This window comes from Zonotrichia albicollis, chromosome 2, assembly GCF_047830755.1.
Source record: "Zonotrichia albicollis isolate bZonAlb1 chromosome 2, bZonAlb1.hap1, whole genome shotgun sequence".
NCBI lineage: Eukaryota > Metazoa > Chordata > Aves > Passeriformes > Passerellidae > Zonotrichia > Zonotrichia albicollis.
The window spans coordinates 18194144-18213150 of record NC_133820.1 but is presented as its reverse complement, the minus strand read 5'-3'; positions in this window follow the sequence as shown (position 1 = coordinate 18213150).

The following is a 19007-nucleotide window of genomic DNA, read 5'->3' as shown; positions in this document are numbered from 1 at the left end:
TGAGCAGAATGAAACTGAGACATCAAAAAGAGCTTTTTATAGAAAGTACTCTGTAAAGCTGAATCAGAATCACAGAATCAATTAGGTTGGAAAAGACCTCTGAGATCATCGAGTCCAACCTGTGACCAGTCACCACCGTGTCACCCAGACCATGGCCCTGAGTGTCACATCCAGTCTTTGCTTGAACTCCTCCAGGAATGGTGACTCCCCCTCCCACCTGGGCAGCCCATTCCAATGTCTAATCATGTCGAAGGAAGGGGACTAGGACACCATTTGGTTCATCACAGGTTCAACCCGGTCCAGTTTATTGAAGAAAGTATCAAACACTTATACAGCAAATAATAAGCTTATGAACATTCTGTAAGTGAAGCAATCTATTGGTTAAACTATACTATGAACTCTTCTTCATTCCTTAGGGGTTACATCTCTCTTTTCTCATGTCTCTTTCACTGTTTGTTATCCTTCTGCAGCTAGGCTTCAAGGACACGCTATCTACACAGGTGCAGGACTTGGAATTAGCCACGGTTTTGTACTTTTCTAGTCCTTAGCCAGCCAAACTCCCAACACAATCACCCCTTCTGTGAAAAAATTCTTCCTAATGTCCAACCTAAACCTCCCCTGGCACAACTTTGGACTGTGTCCTCTCATCCTGTTGCTGTTTTCCTGGGAGAAGAGACCAAACCCTCCTGCCACAGCCTCCTGCCAGGGAATTGTAGAGAGGAATGAGGTCCCCTCTGAGCCTCCTTTTCTTGTGCTCCAGGCCCTTTTCCAGCTCTGTTCCCTTCTCTGAACATGCTCCAGCCCCTCAATGTCCTTCCTGAGTTGAGGGCCCCAGAACTGGATGCAGGATTGGAGGTGTGGCCTCACCAGTGCCCAGTACAGGGGACAGTCACTGCCCTGGTCCTGCTGCCACACCGTTGGTGGCACAGGCAGGTGCCCTTGGCCACCTGGGCACACCTGGCAGAGGTTCTGCTCCAGTGTCCCTCTGGTCAGCAGGAGCACTGACTGATGCCCTGTTTGGTGCTTCTTACACCTGCTCCAACTGAGCAGCATCAGGGTGGGAAATAGTCAAGGTGAGGAGAAAATTCCTGTTTGTGACAAACCCCAGCACACATCAACACCACCAAATGTTGCTGCTGAGCCCTGCTCCTTGCCTTCCTTCCAGTGAATGCTCAACACACAAAATGTACACAGGCAGGGCTGCATCCCCCAGGCCCTGGGGTAGCAAGCAGAATGCAGCTCTGAGTGGGAACAATGACTGATTAAAAGTGCTGCCACTTCCTTCCTCCTGGAGGTAAAGGGGTAAGCTCGGCCTCCAAACATTTTTTTTCTGGCAGATTTGGATTTCCAGAGATTGAAACTCTTGTAGTCAATCTCCCCATATGTAGAGCCTTTAAAGTGAACTGAAATAGATGGCAGAACTGAAAAAAGAGACTGACACAGTAAATCACAATGATTTATGAGCATTTAGGTATATGGGAAAATTTACTCATTCCCATTTATTTAAAAATAAATACATTACTTATTTATAGTCTTCATTTTCATGCAGCAGAGAGTGCTCTGGGGTTTTCTTGACAAATTGAAGTCATTGGATTTTACCAATTACAGGGTCAAATTCCTCTATCCCTTGCATGGCTGTCTGTGCAGTTTCAGAAGGATGAAGTACAGATTTTAGATTTTAAAGCCTTATTTTATTAGTCATCCTAATACATCCAACCAATACAAAATGAATCACTGATTTTTCCATGTCTCTTCCTATTTAGTTTAAATGTTCAAAGGAATGCTTTATGCTGCCATGTAGACATCAGTAACTAAATGTTTGCTAATAATTAGCCTGAATCTTATATTTTTAAGTTTCATATATATCCTTTCATTTTATTTAATGAGTTGCCCTCTAGATCCCTTCCTGATGCAGTAAGGCTTGCTTAGCTTATATATTTCAATTGTGCATCAGTCTGGAATATTTAAAGCAGCAGAAGTATGTAGTATGCAGAAACATGTGGCAAATTTTGGGAATGAGATAACCAAGAAGCACAATAAACATGATCAATATTCCCTTCTTTTGCTGACAATTTTAGTCCCTGAAACTGCAAACACATAATGTCAAACCTTGGGATCCAAACCTTAGGGAGATTACTAACTCCATGCCACTCCTCCAGAGACTGCTAATTAGCATAATCAGTAACAATTTCATGTTTGGGTGTTTTTTTTAAAACATCTTTCTGATGAAATCATGACTTTTAACTTCCCTGTCAGTTTTCTGATCTTTTGTAAATCCCCTAGTTATTTTTCTGTTAATGAGATGAAACTGAAATTGGTATTTCACATGTGATCGCAAAAGTGAAAACAAGGCAATACAGGCTGCTCTCGTGGGTCGTCTCTGCTGCTCATTGGTTTGGGTTGGTTTTGGTTTTTGTCTTTTTTTGGGTTTTTTGTGTACACTTGTCTGATGCTGCTTCCAGGTTTCACCCAGCATTTCTGTCATGCAGGCTTGTCCTCCCCTGGAGCAGCTCTGCCCTGGATCACATCACCTTAGCAGGACCCAGTCACACCTGGCCAGGAGTGCTGCAATTTCTTCTTTTCAGCCTGCATTTGCATTATTGCATTCCTCTGGTGATTGCGTGTCAGAATTCATGTTAATTCTGGTAATTCATGACAATAATCAGCTTCCTTCCTTATTTCCTAAATGACTTATCAGGTTCCTGCTTTTGAAATAATTACAGAAGTAGCTGGGCAAAGGGTGCATGGCTGGGAATACAAATTCTATGCAAAACTTTTTGTCAATTAAATAAAAGTCTGAACTGCAAAAGTCTACAGAAAGTCTGCAGGCAGACAGTCCAACTTAATAAAGCAGCAAAAGAACATTTCAACTGCCAAAACTCCTCCAGAAACCTTGGATGGAAATATAATTTGGAATTACAGACATGTACTATAGAGAGAAAATAACACAGAGTGTGTTTTTATAATCGGAAGGAAACAATAAAGAATTTATTAAAATTCTTGAGATAAAGAAAATTCAGAGTCAGAACTCCAGTTCTGGTCTTCACCCTACAAAATCTGTTTTGTATTACTTAGCTGAGACTGGAGAATGAATTTATTCTGTTTTAATTAAATAATCTACAGGCATTTAGAACCATTATTAATTTATGTTTGGCTGAAAGTAACAGTGAGATTTTGAAACCTCTGAAAACAAATTAAGGATATAAGGTTCATATATTTGCATGATTACTTTGATTTATGGGGATAAAACCAGCATTTTCACCCCCTGGTCACAACAGTAGAAAGCTATTTACCTTTGTACAGTTCATTAATTGTTTTTTCATTGTTTTGTATTTGATTTTGCAAATTTGGATGTGGCACAAAAAATTAACAAGACACATGAACAGAAAGGCCAGACTATTTTACTAGACATAGTAGCAAAAGAAAACCAAATTGTTTCATAGAGGATCCTGTAAATGTTTATTTGCAGGCCTGACAACAACCAAGAAATTGATAAAATGTTTAAAAAATCTGCATTGTTGACTAATTAACAATAAAAATGCTTGGGGGTTTTGGGAACTTCCAAGTCCTGCAGTGATGTGTTGGGTCTGTTGGTGATCCCCAGCCCTGCCTGCAACCTGCACTGCCCATGTTCATCTGAACAGCAGCACTCAGGTAACAACTGCTCCCAGTTCATCCCTTCTTCCCCTGCTCAAGCTTTCATGCTTTCAACACAATTTCCTTTAGCCTTTTCCAGCCACATTTCGATTGGGAAGATGTAATAATATGCCTTTACATTTTCTCCACAAGACCTGTTTGTTTTGGTTTTCACGGAATAAAATCCCTCAGGAGTGGTGCCTTCTGTGTTCTCACTGTATTGAATTCAAATCCCATGGATGCTGATTCACACCTTGGAGCCTGCACTTTGTCAACAGCAGCTGACACTGTTTGCCCCACTGATTATCACCAGGATTGTTTCTTTCCTGTGAAACCCTTCAGGTGGGTCAGCAAACTGCTCCTGTTTTCTGCACAGCCCTGTGATCACAGAACACAGAGTGCTTTGGGTTGGCAGGGACCTTAAAGACCCTCCAGTTCCAAACCACTGCCATGAGCAGGGACACCTTCCACCATCCCAGGCTGCTCAGAGCTCTGTCCAACCTGGATTTGAACATTTCCAGGGATGGGGCAGCCACAGCTTCCCTGTGCCAGTGCCTCACCACCCTCACAGTAAAGAATTTCTTGCTAAATCCACTCTTTTTCAGTTTGAAGCCATTCCCCCATCCTGTCACTCCAGACCCCTGTGAAAGCCCCTCTCCAGCTCTCTGTAGGCTCTCCTCAGGCACTGGAAGGGCTTTAAGGTCGCCCTGGAGCCTTCTCCAGGCTGAACAGCCCCTGCTCTCCCAACCCCTGTCACAGCAGAGGTGCTCCAGCCCTCTGGCCAGCTCCATGGCCCTCCTCTGGACTCATTCCACCTCTTTCTTGTGCTGGAGGGCCCAAACCTGGATCACTAAACCTGCAGGAAAGATGCAACAGAAATATGGCCGTGGGTGGAAGCAACACCAGGAGTTCCCCTTTTGGCAAGGGCCAGGCTTGAGATCACCCTGAGCAGGCTTCCCCTGTCCTGACCGCAGATTCCTGATCCCTTTGACATCAGATGGAAGTGCTTCACTGATTCCAGTACAACCAGAATTTGTCTCTGACTGTTGTGGTGTGTTGCAATATCCTGTTTTACCTTCTCCCTTCCCGCTCGCCCCTCGCTGAGTGTGCCCTGTCAATCAGGCTAACATACCAGCAAGGCGTCGTGTGATAGGTGTCCCTAGTCCCTTGAGACCCTGCCCCTTCACCTGGTTGGTGGCTCACCTGTCCCCTCCCCTTCCCCTGCCCTGAGTTTAAAATGTTAATGAGACCATGTGGCCTCCATTCTGTTAGCAGCAGTGGCCCCGTGCAGACATCTCTGTACCCACGGAATAAACATCTGGCAACCTTCTAGCAGAATCCGCTCCCTTTCTCTCCACCATCGCCAGAAGTGCTCTCTCCTGAGGAAACAGAGTCCTGACAGCCTGGATTTGCCCCGCTGCACTTTCCAGCAGCCAAGGTATCTCTGGGGTAAAACACCGCAGTGCTGCCTTTGGCCCAGCAGCGAGGGTCAGAACTGGCCCAGGCACCATCTAACTGGTTATATTGGGATTCATATTCCAATATCTGACTAAAACAAAGGGGAAAAAAATTCCAAATAACTTTAAGACAAATGTGCAAAACACCACGTCAATTTTGACACATCACTCTGATGCACAGGTAGGTCACTAATAAAATATTTAACCTCTCAGTACTCCTGTTTGAAAAAACACCACTACCACCTGAATTTGGAAAGTTCTACCTGCTGAACTGTGACACAGCAGTGCAAGCATGATTTATCATCTCATTAGCAATGGAGAGGAACAGAGCATTTTCCAGGAACTGCTGTTTATACATGACATTACATGGCATGTCAGAAATGCGCAGTCCCCAAATATTTCTGTTTACAAGCTGCCACATGGAGAAGCCAACTGGCATCTTGTTTAGATACTGATTTCTGACACGTGCTTTGTATACAGAAAAACCTGATTTATGAAATGTGAGATGGAAACTTGACAGGTTTTTTTCAATACATACAAAAATAATTGACAGCACATAAATCACAACAACATCCAGAATGCACTTCTAAAAGCTTCAACTGCTTCTTTTTAAAATTGGCTATGATTTTGCAAAAATATTGTAAGTTTTTAGCTGAATGGGGCTCAAATTTCTTATAATTTATACAAAAAGTTCTAATAGGCTGGATGCTTTATTGTAAAAAAAGGGCTGATAATCCAAGTCTGAGGCAGTAAGACTGAGCAAAATATGAGAGTGAGGAGACAGAAGGGAAGGCTAAAGCCCTTGAATCCCTAACTTAGACACCAGATCTTCTATGAAGTATTTTAAAACATATTAACTATGGGCTAACACAGTGGCTAAAGTTTGTGTAGCTTGTCCTCAACTGACCTGAGTGGAGCTGTGCTATTTTACTTAGAAATGGTAGAGATTTTTTTAAAAAGACAAAACTACTGTTATTCTGTATGGAATAACTGTAAATTTTAAATAGGGTATTTTCTCAAGTGAAAAGTTTCAATAAAAAAGGATGAAAAAACTTTTTCTTCCTCATTAGTTTTGGTTTTCTTTCCTTTCCTCCTTTTACCCTCAGTCTTCTCTTTCCCCCTCTTTTGTTTTGCTTCAGGAAAAAAAATGCAGAAAAACAAACAATAAAGGTAAATAAAGATGAATAGGGCGAGAGTTTGTAATTTTTTAGTTTCACTGAAGACAAATGAAAATGATACAAGGAAGAAGTTCCACAATAATTTGTTGTCTTTCAACTAAAAATGACAATGGAATAAAAGGTTGACATAGATCAGATTAGGTATAACAATCTACAATGGTGTCTTAGACATTTCATTTTGTAATTTCTAAAAGTGACTCAGAACACATGAAGCTCAGAAAATTATTTCATTCCCTGGATCTCGTGGCTTAGTCTGTCTGAAAAGGGAGAACATCTCCTGCATCAGTGAAAGCACAGGACCAAAGCCTCTGGAAGAAGCAGCTCCCTGAGCACCACAAGTGGCATCAACCACCAAGGGAAGGTTCCATCAAGCCTTGGTGGGCTAAATGCACAGGGCAGAGTTAAAAGGACCTTGAAAGCTGAGATTGCCCATGCTGCAAACACCTTTCTTTAAGGGCTGAATAATCTGAATAAAGTTGCTGATTTTCCTCCATGACATGGTCTTGCTTATTCCTCAAAAATCCTGACTTTTATTGTCATCACTGCCAACAACAGCAAGCAGGGAAACAATTTACTATTTGTTAATTATACAATAAAATGCATGAAAAATTCCTTGTTTTCTTTCCAAGAAGCCACAATCCTAACTTAAATTTTCTGTGTAAATCAATATGAGACACAAATTAAGCCAGATGAAAGGCACACACACTGTGTAGCCTCAGACTGACACCACCCAACAGCATCACACAGAACCTGGAATTCAGAACTCTGGGTGCTCTGGGAATGATCACCACCATGGTCACACACAATGCTCTGACATTTCCCCACAGCACGGAGACAACTTTTGAAGAGACAAAGGCAAATGAGAAATGGCAGTGAGGAGAACTGGAGGATGTAAAACCAAGCACTAAGGAATTCCAGAGCCACGACTGGGTTGTGCCAGCCGACACCTCTGCCCAGTGCCTTGTTCTGGGCACAGCACCACAGTGCTGAGAACTCCTCAGCTTTTAAAAATCACTCCAAGGAAAGCATCTGGTGTGTGAACCCTTGTGCCCCACCAGCCTGTCCTGTAAGGGGTATGACCCTGAGCACTCCTCTGCTTTGTCCCATGCATTGGATCCTTCTGCACGAGGACCTTAAAGCTTCCTGGAGCAGGTACATTCTCTTCAGTGATGTTTGCTGGCAAGGATCTCTTATTTGCCTGTGTTTTTGTCACAAGAGAATATTCCATGTTCTTGTAGAAATGTTCTGTAGCTTTTCTAGCATCCAGTAGTGTATTCCACTGCAGGAAATGCTTTGTTTTCCCAATAAATTACTCTGGAAATTAACAGTTCTCTCATTGAATGATGTAACTGTTACTCACAGATTATCTGACAGTCTAGATGTCAAAATATTTTTATAGAGTGTGTACTTGCAAATGCAAAAAGTGACTGTAGGATTTTGAGCTTGGATGAAGTTCACTAAATTTCAGAAAATAAACTGATTTTTGCATGTTATATTCGGGATTTTTGTTATTGAAGGATAAATCGAAATAAAGCGAGGGCAAAAACCTGCATGAGAAACACTGACACTATCTGCCTTATTCTAAACCAAAACACTTCCCATTAAAAAGTCAGATTACCTATGGATAGAACTTAACAGTGGACAGGTCAAGTAGCAGTGAGGTTTCTGTGGTGGAGGATGACACAATTTCTCTCCCTGCTGAGACAAACAGCAGGACATGCTTTACATTGACTTTACAGTGACAAGGAGGAATCCTGGAAAACCTTACTTCTGTGGCACACTCATTTCCCCCTGGAAGAGTGATCCATTTGAGTTAGAAACCCAAGGGCTGAGTAGAGAGGGACAACTGTGCAGTGATTTCCATTGCAAATCTGTGGAGGATGGCCAAGAAAGGAGAAAAAGAGCAGGAGCCAACTGAGAGATGTAAATACATTAATCTGAGAAGTTGTTTTTAAAATATTGCTATGTATCAATAAACAATCGAACCTTTAGGCATCAGTTTGAAATACAGGCTGGCTAATTACCTCTATTCACCCCATTTCTTATATATCCAGGAATGAAAGTCTTCCCAATAACCTGCTGGAGGCCTATTCCATCCAGACTTCCTTCAAATGGAAAAAGCGTCACTGTTGCTTTGTTCAAGGACTGTGCTCCAGACATAGAAAAGCAAAAGCTGGTGTTGACAGAAGAGAAACTTCTCACCTGGTGCCCACCCTACTTCTCCCTACATTAGCTGTTACAGGCAATTCCTCTAACAGGAATTTGAGGCTGTGCCAGGCCAGCAGTACCCAAATTGCTGCTGTGGCAGAACTCCTGGCTCAGCTTCGTGCTGCAAAGACTCCCAGGTACATCCAGAAGCTTCTCAGCCCGTGTGCCACAGCTTGGGTGGATCAGAATCTGGAGCCCATGTTGTGCAGCGTGACGAGGACAGTCAGGAAAGGCAGCAATCAGAGCTCTGTGGTGCAGGTTGATTTTTGTTCTGCCTGGATTGCAGCCCAGGGGATGGCTGGGAGGGGGCCAAGAGAGGTGCTCTGGTAGGTCCCAGTCTCCTCCTGAGGAGAGGGAAATAGACTTTCCTGAAAAATCCTGAAGAAATATGACAGGAAGCCTTTAATGATCTACTTCAGAGATAAGACAAAACATTGCTGGGTATCTCCTTATGACTAAACATCTTTTGTAATTGTTGGACTCTGTCCTAATTGGCTTTGATGCATAAGAGGCCTGCTTTTGAGCTGTTTGGTTAAAACATGTTGTTCTGTTCTGCTTCCTTTCAGATGTTCTATGGATAACATTATTAGGCTCACCTTTTTGTTCATTCCCTATAGTATTTCTGTGCTAGTAGAACATCACACACATGCTCTTAATTTGATTCAATCACTGAATAAACTGCCCAGCTTTAAACATGAGATTCATATCATTCTATTTTAGTGCTTGTGCATCCACTGATTGCCTGCAAGATTTATCTGGTTCATTAAAGCATGGGTGCGTTTGAATTTGCATTTCCCTTTTTTTGGTAACACTTTTATTGAAGTGTCCAGTATTTTACTAGAAGTTCTCAGATTATTTTATTAATAAATAAATAAGTTATTTAATGGACTAATTCCATTCTAATCTTTCCAAGTTCTGTATCTAGGAAGTTCACAATACAGATCCCATTTTCATGTTGAACCTCTTGGCTCTTTGCAATTAATAGCAAGATCCAAACTGCTGTCTCTTGTACCTTCCACAGCAAAAAGTTATTTAGAGCATCCTCCCTTTTCAATAAAGCAAAACGCTGCTGAAACTGGAGGATGAAATTACCCCAAATTCTGAGGAGAGAAGTGAGAAGCAGTTGTATGAATGATGGCTGTCAGTGACCTGGGCTGGAGCCCAAGGTAAGGGCTGTGCATTCTTCAGGGCAGGTGTGAGTTATCTTTGAACACAAAAAGATGTTACAAAGGTGAAAACAGCCAGAAAAGTGATGAAGTAATTTTCTAGAAAACTCTGAACTGCAGCTCTTCTGTTTTCCTTTGTATTTCAAACCAACCAGGTTCTTTCTGCATAGGAATATGCCTTTGTGGACTCCTGGTGAAGAAATACATTTATTGTTGTGAAGAAACAACTTCCAATAAATTCAATTTACTAAAGAAACCTATCTGCAAGACCATATAACTGCTTACATCAAAAGGTATAACAATGTTTTAGAAAAATAACCAGACATTTCCATAAAGCAAAACTTCATTTATCTCTGAAATAAAAAGTTAACAAATTTCCACAACAAATAAGCCTGCATGCTTCCCTTTCCTCAATATATGCTAGGTTTCATTAAATTTTACTGAGCTAAACCTTATGTATTTCTCATCAATATAAATTTGGCCAATCTGCAAAATCTGAAGTACTCTCCCTGATGTAATTTTACTAGTTACTCTGAAGTCATTAGCTGATATTATTCTTCCATTCTAAATACCCACAGGCATGATTCTAATTTTGAGTACAACATTTAAGCTTCTAATACAAACAATTACATGTTCATGGGGAAAAACTTTCTGAATGTTAATGTAGAGGAGGAATCACAGTGCACATATTAAGGCTGCAAAGCAAGGAGATAGTAGTTAAAAGTTTAATTTTCAATCTTTAACCCTCATGGTCTTTATAGTTTATTTATCATTACTTTAAATACTTTTCTGAATGGACATCTCTTATTCCTAAACTTCTCAATAAGCATAATGGAAACATTTCAAAGCTGGGCTTAAGAGGGAGTGGTTAGTTCAGGAAGATAATCTTTATAGTTATAAACCTAAGAATTAATATAAAAGACACAAATTCTTTCCTAAAAGTTTCTGTAAATAGTGACATAAAAAAAGTCTAAGAACAGTAATCAGATTAAAAAAAATTGGTAAGAGTTTTCTTTAGAATGAAAGAAGAGTGTGAACTATTTTCCTATATAATCTACCAGTTTCATCAGTTGTAGATGATGTTTCTTTTTTAGCCTTGCTGGCTGTGTAGAACTTGCTCCTTTATGCCCATGCTTCATGGGAAAGAATTGTGCACACAGGTAATACAGCAAGTGTTATCTGGAAAAATGAGTTATTCCTCCTTCCCTGTGGATCAGGAATTTGATTCCCAGCAACGGCTGCTGCATCAGAACAGGAAAAAAAGAGATTGTGATAAAGACCAACAGCAATTTGCCCAATTCTTCCAACTTAAAATCTAACCAGAACCTAATAAACAATTACTCAGAGGTAGTAAGGAGTTAGTAGTAGGTCATTTCTATGGCTCATAAGCTTTTAGAGGTACCAGGTTTTTGTAATTTTTAACTTGGTTTTTATTACTGTGATAGCAATCTGCAGTCAAGCTCACAAGATGCAATCATGTCACTGTGCTGGGCAGCCATCCACCAGCTCCTGAGGCACCGCTAGGAACAGGCTGAACGTCCTCACAAAACAATCTCAGGATCCTTCACAGCAGCTGTCAGCAGTGATGCAAGATTTATTAACAAGACAAGATTTAATTGAATTCAGTATGCTACTCAATAATGCAACCACTGTATCATCTGTTCTGGCATTTGATTTCACATTAAATTGATGCTATTCTTAAATATTTTTCAGCGTGCCACACAATATTGCATGGGGATAATGACCATAAAAGTTGTCTGGGAGTGGCTTTCACCTTCCCTCTGGAAGTTTCTGGGATTTTGTTTGTTTTGAGGATTTTTGGTTGGTTGATTTGGGTTTTTTTTCTGTTTAGGTTTTTTTTTTGGAGTGGAGTAGAGGCTGGTTTATTTTTTTTTTTTTTTAATTGAGGTTATATCAATGATTTTGCCTCAGTTTCCAATCTAGCTTTACAAACAGTTAAATCAGTATTGCTGAGGGATAGCACAGGGTTAGCAACAGTGGCAGGGAGGGGACGGTAAAAAGCAGGGGGTGCTTTTCCCAAATAAATGTCATGGATCCTTCCGGAGGCACCACCACTTTGGTGACCCAGCTGTGCCATTTCTGACACAGTCATTTGTTTGGCTAAGACTGGGGGGGAAACCAAACCAACCCCAAACCACATGATCCTTTCTGCTTTTTGTCAGACACTTTGTCATTTTAACACAACATTCATATTCTACACATTTACTGGAAAACACGACAGGGACAGACAGAAGAGTGGAGTGACTGGTCAGAAGAATCCAGCTACAGAAAAGGCCTCTGTCCAAGCACTGCCCAAACCCTCCTCTCACACTTGGCTCTTTCCTCTGCTCTTTGTTCACACACTCACAGGATGGGTCAGGCTGGAGGGCACCACTGTGGCTCCTCTGGTGCCACCTCCCTGCTCAAGCACATGGCACAGGATTGTGTCCAGAGGGTTCTGGAACATCTCCAGGGAGGGAAGCTCCACAGTTTCTCTGGACAATCTGTTCAGTGCTCAGTCACTGCACAGGAAAACAATTCTTCATCATGTTCAGGTGGAACTTGTGGGCATCATTTCCTGCCCGTTCCTCCTGCCCCACTACTGGGCACCACCAGCTGCTGTTGGGATCTCCCTTTTTTGTAAAGCACCAAAGCACCCACCCATGGCAGGGTTTGGAACCAAACCATTCCACCTGGGAGACACAAACTGGGATCCTCCTACTTGTATTTCCCATGCAGTTTTTGCAGACCATTGACAAGAAGCATTGCAAAATTAGTAACCCCTAATAGATAGGAAAAAAATCAGCTGATTCATAAAGGAGGCTTAACAGTAGGTGTGTTGTTCTTCACTAATCATATATATTGTATCCAGTGGTTTTCAGAGAAGCATAAACAGTGCAGGATGCCTCCTTTGGCATGGGTTGATGTAACAGAAACCAGGAACAACACTGAATTTACAAGAAAAAATTGGGTCCTGCTTTAAATTCCTGAAATTTAAATGATAAGCATTTAAATTTTGAAAGCTTATCTGGACTGATCCATTAGAAATGGGGCTTAATCTTTACTGAGCAGAAAGTCTCTTCAGAAGGTATTCCAGAACCTGCAGGTTCACATCCTTGGGATGGCAGGATTATTCATTAGAAATATGCCTGCACTGAAGGAATACGTAATAAAAACAAAACAAATCACTTACTAAAATTCTCAAACAAATTACATGATAGACAACAGAAGTAATTAAAAATCACACATTTGTCCTCTTCTTTGTATAGGAAACAAAACTATGATCTGAACAGGACCAATATTAATTTCTTAAGACCATATCCTGGTCCTTTTTTGTATAGATTACCCTTGGGAAGAAATGTATCTATGCACTTTCAAACTTTTATGCCTTTAAAATAGTGCCAGGTGCATCATTACTTTCATGGTCTCTAGCCCAGACAGGAATAGCTTGGATGCCTTCATGTAAAGCATCTGAGTTCATCAGGGGATGGGGATAATTTTGATTGAGAGGAAGGAATATTAGAGGGACTTTCTTTTCAGTGATACTAAGAAGCCATTGGATAAGTCTTTTGTTGTGTGAAGATTTGAATTCACAATTTCCAGGGAAATTTTGTGTATCCACAAGTGGCAGAAAAAAACCAAGTTAAGGATATCAAGGCTTTGGAAAACATTGCAGATTCCCAGTGAAGCTTCCCTTTGCTACTCTAATTCCCAAGAAACTTTTGTCCCATTGAGACTAATGGCAATTTCCTTCCTCTCACTCAGCATTCAGTTTGGGATTACATATCCATGGAGAAAAACACTGTTTTGACTTTCCTCACAAGAGAAAACCACCACAGGACTCATTTACAGACAGTAAAACCAAACCAAACCACCATTAGAGAAGAACTAACAAACTGACTTCATTAGCACTGAGTATATTTATACAAATACACAACTGCAAACTTGCAAACAGAAACCAAACTGTACCTTGAGAAACTGTGAGATGGGAAATCCTCCCAACCATTCCCAGGGATTTCCTGTTTCACAGGTTCCCAACTGAAAGGGGGAAGCAAGGACAAATGTACTCAAAGGCCGGGTTAGCTTTGGATTTTATGAATGCCAAGTTGTGGTAGAAACTATTTGTCTTCCTCACATCATCCTGGTGCTTGCAGCTCTGTGAGAGGCCTGATCCAACTCCTATTGACATGCAGAAGACACAGTGGAGCACTCCTAGAGAAATTCTGAACATTACCTGCCTCTTGGTAATAGCAAACTTAAGAAAATTTAAAAAAAGAACAAAAAAAAAAGCACATTTCAGTTTGATGCTTTGCTTATCTTCCAGTTACATATGATGAACACATTTACATGCTTTGAGTACAACCCCATTGTGGTTATCAATCACATTAATGGAATGCCACCTCATTTTGGGAAGATTTAAAAATAGGAGTTGTCCTACAGCAACTAAGAGCACTAAGATGTTAGCATGATGTTTTATTTTTATTCCATTTGGAATGCCCTGACTCCCCCATTGCTGAGGGAACCCTGAACTGCTCAGACAAGGATGGAGAACTGCCTTTGTTTGTGTTCAGTAAGTGCAGGATGGAGCTTCCTGAGCCGAGGCTTTGACTCTGCCACACCCAACGTCCCAAAGCTGCTCCTGCTGTTTGCACCTTCCAAACTCTCACCTGGGCACCAGGACAAGATTTAGTATCTACCATTGCCTGTGCAAATACCTGATTTTAAAAGTGGCTGGTGTTGTAAAAAAAGACAATGAGACTACAGCCAAAAAGGGTTTAGTTATTGCAGATTTTGTCCTTCTAGACCTCCACATAAAAAGCAACATACACAGCAGTTGAGGCTTTTAACTGTTAATTTATTTTTTTAAACTGTTTGTTATTCCAGATACTTTCTCAAAAAGATTTATGTATGAAACACTAAATTAAATCCAGTAAGAGCACGTAGCATCCTCTGTTCTTGGAGAAACACAAAAATACCAGATAATGAAGAATTTTGGATAATATTGGATTCTGTCCCAGGATTAACAAAAGTTAACAAGATATCCATTCACCTGGTTTGCTGAGAATCAGGATTGGCTCTTTTCAAATGTTTACACAAAACCCATCATAATTTTGCTCAGAGCTGGTTTGGAAATGTAATTTATTTTTTACTTCCAAGCCACAGAAGCAGTAGGCTACGAGGGTATCAGCCCAGCAACTAATATTAAGTCAATACATATAAAACCACCATAAAAGCAAATAGATGGAATTTTTTTCCTCTCTTCTTTACAGCATTTGCCAAATTCTATTAAGTTACAACTGTCAATCTAAAGACAAGTTAATACAGTATTTTATTATCAGTTTCTCAAATTCCTGCATGGAAACACATGCAAGAAATTTCAGTTTCTCTGCACTGTTCTGGAAGAGCAGAGATCCTTGTTCAGAACCATCTCCTGTCAAACAAGTGATTTCTTTGGAGGGTGGCAAGTCATAAACTGCCACATCTGGCTCCTAGGGGGAAGACAGACATTCACCTAAAACTATTACCATAAATGAAAGCATTCCCACATTTGGAATGCACACAAAGACAACCAAAAGTGCTGGAGGTGGGAGGTACAGGCACAATTGAAAAAAAGATCTAAAAATCTACCAGCAGTAGCACCGTAAAGGAACAACCTCCTGGATAAAGATCATTTTGGACATTATTTATTTCTCCAAGTCAGCAGAAACTATCAGTATAACATAGATCTATAAACTACAAAAATAGGATGCAAATCTTCTTACAGTTGTTTCTTCACTGGTAAAGCTTCAGCAGAGGTCCCTGTGTTCATGCTGGCATGCAGAGAACTGCTCTCTCTTCCACAGCAAATCTACAGAACACCCCAAAACGCCCTGATTTCTGAATGCATCAAAGAGCTCAGAATAGAGTAAAGGTGATGACACAAATTGATGGTTTTCCATGTCTGGATGAATTGCTGCCATGTTGCTGCACAGGGATGGATGTCACTGCTCACCTGGTGACTGTGTGAACTCCTTCTGACCATGAGTTCCAGCATTAGGCCTTTCAAAGACAATCAGGTTTTACCCTCATGCTAACCAAGGATAGAGAGGGCAATAGACAAAAATGACCACACGATTCAAGCAAGATAGAACAATAATAATTAAGGTCTATAACCAAAGCATTTAGACTTTATTTTTAAAACTTTTAAAATAAGAACCTTGTATTTTCTTTCTTTATAATAACCAATTTCCTAGACTAGTTCACTCCCCTTACTACCCAAAGCTAGCAAAGTACTTCTGAAATTAAAAAGCAACTTTCTTCAACATAGTGATAAACAGCATTGTGATGACTTTTTTCCTCTTTTCAATAATAATTCTCCTATCCATGTAGTAGTTTTCCTTATTGCCAGCAAAAGCATTCCCTTTTTTTGTGGGGAAAAAACCCCAAAACAACCCAAAACCTTGGGGTTTAGATCAGCTTCCCCACTTTCTTGACCACCACATGCTGTCCAAACACAGATCATCACACAACAGCCATCAGAACTTTAATGTGGGTAGTACAAGGAACATGTAAAGTGAAGGTAATTTTACTGCTAACTCCTGGACAATAGAAAAGCCACTGCTGAAGTATAAAAAGGAAGCACCACAGATTTTTTGTTCTAAATATCAAGAAAATAGTTTAGTAATTTAAGCTCTTCTTCTTTTACCTTGGAGTAAAAGAAAACTACAATAAGGAAAAGAAATGCAGAAAAAGATAAGTGTGAATGAAGCTGCTTTCTCCCTAAGTGACCCACTGGCAGATTTTACTGGTTTATGCTGCTTTCCCTCACATGCCAAACAGCCAGATATTTCAGGCAGGTTGACTAAAATTTATCACGATGGCAACAATGTAAGTATTAGATTTATGTTTTGTAGGACACAAAATGGCTTCCTGTGGGTTCTGTTGGTCAGCCTGCTTTTTTCACTGCTGTCTTTCAATACATGCACGTTGCCACACGAATCCAAGGCTGTCCCATCACGTTCTGCCTGCTCTGCCACAAAAGGATTTGCCTCAGAGTCAGAGCCCCCTGAGCCATTGGGAGCACGATGTTGACCCCACAGCTCACAATCCTTTCTCAAACAGCAGCAGCATCAGCAGGGATCACTCTGGCTCCTGAGCTCCTTCAGGCTCTTGGCTAAGGAGAACCTCTGCCCTCACTTGCTCAGCTGGACAAGGCTGAGCTGCCCAGAACTTCCAAAAGCAGGGATGAAAACCAAACCAATAGGGACTGATATAGTCAGCTTCAAACACCACAGCTTTTCCAGGGATGGATCTTGCTGCAGGTGACTATAAAGTATACCTGGACTACAGAAGACCATGAGATTTGAATTGTATCCAACAGGGAGTGGTCACTGCTCCTTCAAATTTCCTATCTGACTTGAAGTGACAGCAAATAAATAAATAAATAAATAAACAAACAAATAAGAGCATCTGGAAATTCAGTGCCAGGAATTCAGGCAGGGTATAGGGGGTTAAGAGCAGCACTGACAGCATTAGACTGGTTAACTCAGGGGTTGTGAATTCAGGTGCACACAGGTTTCATCTGGACAAGGACTCTGCTTCTACAGTCTCCTGGTTTGCTCTGTTGTTCAGCAATCCCTTTCTTCCACTGAGAAATGGTTTTGTCTCCTCTCTTTTCTGCTGATTTTTACTCAGGATACTGCAAAGTGGGAACTTTACACCTGAGAGTCAAGATTGAGAAACAATCTGCATTGAAACCCCATATTTATGGCACATTCCCAACCAGTCAGGCTCTTGGCACTGATTTTGGCACCTGAGGAAACTCTGCTGAGAAAATCCATGACAGAGAGCCATGGACAATACAGATGAACACAGATGTTTGATTATAGTGCTTCCACTATTAACAGACTATGGCCCATTCCCAGAACCAAAAATAACTTGGGTTTTAGCTGGATTTCAAACCTGCCTGTCTCTCATACCAATACTCTCAACAAATTGGCTACTGACTCTTTTATGAAGAAATGCAACATCATCAAACCCAGATGCTTTTTTGTGTTCTTCCTGCATTTGCATCAGAAAGCAGAGCTACTTTACAAGAGTCTGCTTTTAAGAGCAGCATGGACACACTACTCTGAGTCTTCATTTGCATTATTTAAGACTTTGCCTTGACCAGGTCTCCATTCCTGCCAATGTCTCTGCACCATCAGGACCAGAAAATACGTGAGGATCCACCTGAAAAACATCATTGACACGTTAGTTTAACACTTACAGAGGCAGAAAGGGGCTTCAGTGTTGTGGGATGACTGGAGAGGGGCAATTAAAGGAGAACCAGCAAGCAGCAGCACTCACTGCATAGGCTGGTCTATGGCCTTCTTCACTGAATTCCCAATGGCAGCTAATGGGCTTCACTTTTGTTTTAGAGCATCTAGTCATCACTGAGCAGGAAATTCAAATGGGAAAAGCCAGCCCAGACATGGAGCTTCAGGCAGAAATCAGAGAATTGATGCAATGTTGTTACAGAAGGGCGTTCTGATCCATTTCCACAAAATTGGAATGAGCTGTGCCCTCACACACCCACAGCAGGGCTCAGCTCCCCGCACACACCCCAGCAGAGTCAAGAGTGAATGATCTGCAAACACCTTACTTAAAAAGCCCTAAAGCCTCTTGGCTGTGCGGTACTGCAAAGAAACGCGGTCCCTTGGGCTCCTGCTTGAGCTGGGAAGGGTGAGGAACCCAAGGACGGTGTGGAGGCACAGGAACAAGCATGGATGTCCCATCTCTGGAAGCGTTCAATGCCACGTTGGAGCAACCTGGTCTAGGGGAACGTGTCCCTGCCCATGGCAGGCGTTTGGGACGAGATGACCTCTTAAGTCCTTAAAAGCAATCTATGGTGCCCAAGTAGCACTTCATCTACAGCTCGGGCTGGAGCTGCGCTAAGCCGTACGAAGCAGAGAAAGCAAGCAGCAAACCCGCTTCCCTTCCCGCGCCTAAAGACATTCACAGCTTTACTCACAGGCGAGGCGTGCCCAGAGACCGAATTCCCGCTGTCGCCATTCCCGTCCCTCGCGCTTTTCCCGCCGCTCCGGCCGCGGCCGGGCTGGGCCCTCCCCGCCCTCACGCCCCGAGGCCCTCGAGGCATCGCGAGACTTGCCATGCGTCTCGCGCGAAGCGCGCGCGGCGGCCCGCGCCACATGACGGCCGCGAGGGCGCGCGCGCGCCGGCGGGGCCCGCTCCACCTGTCACGGGCTCCCGGGGGAGGCGGGGGGGGGAGGCGGGGGCGAAACCATCGGCGGGGGCGGCCCCCGCCCTTCCGTGCGACCGTTGCTCGCCGACCAAGCGTCTCCCTCGCAGCCCCTTTCAGCCCCATTCCCGCTCCGGGAAAC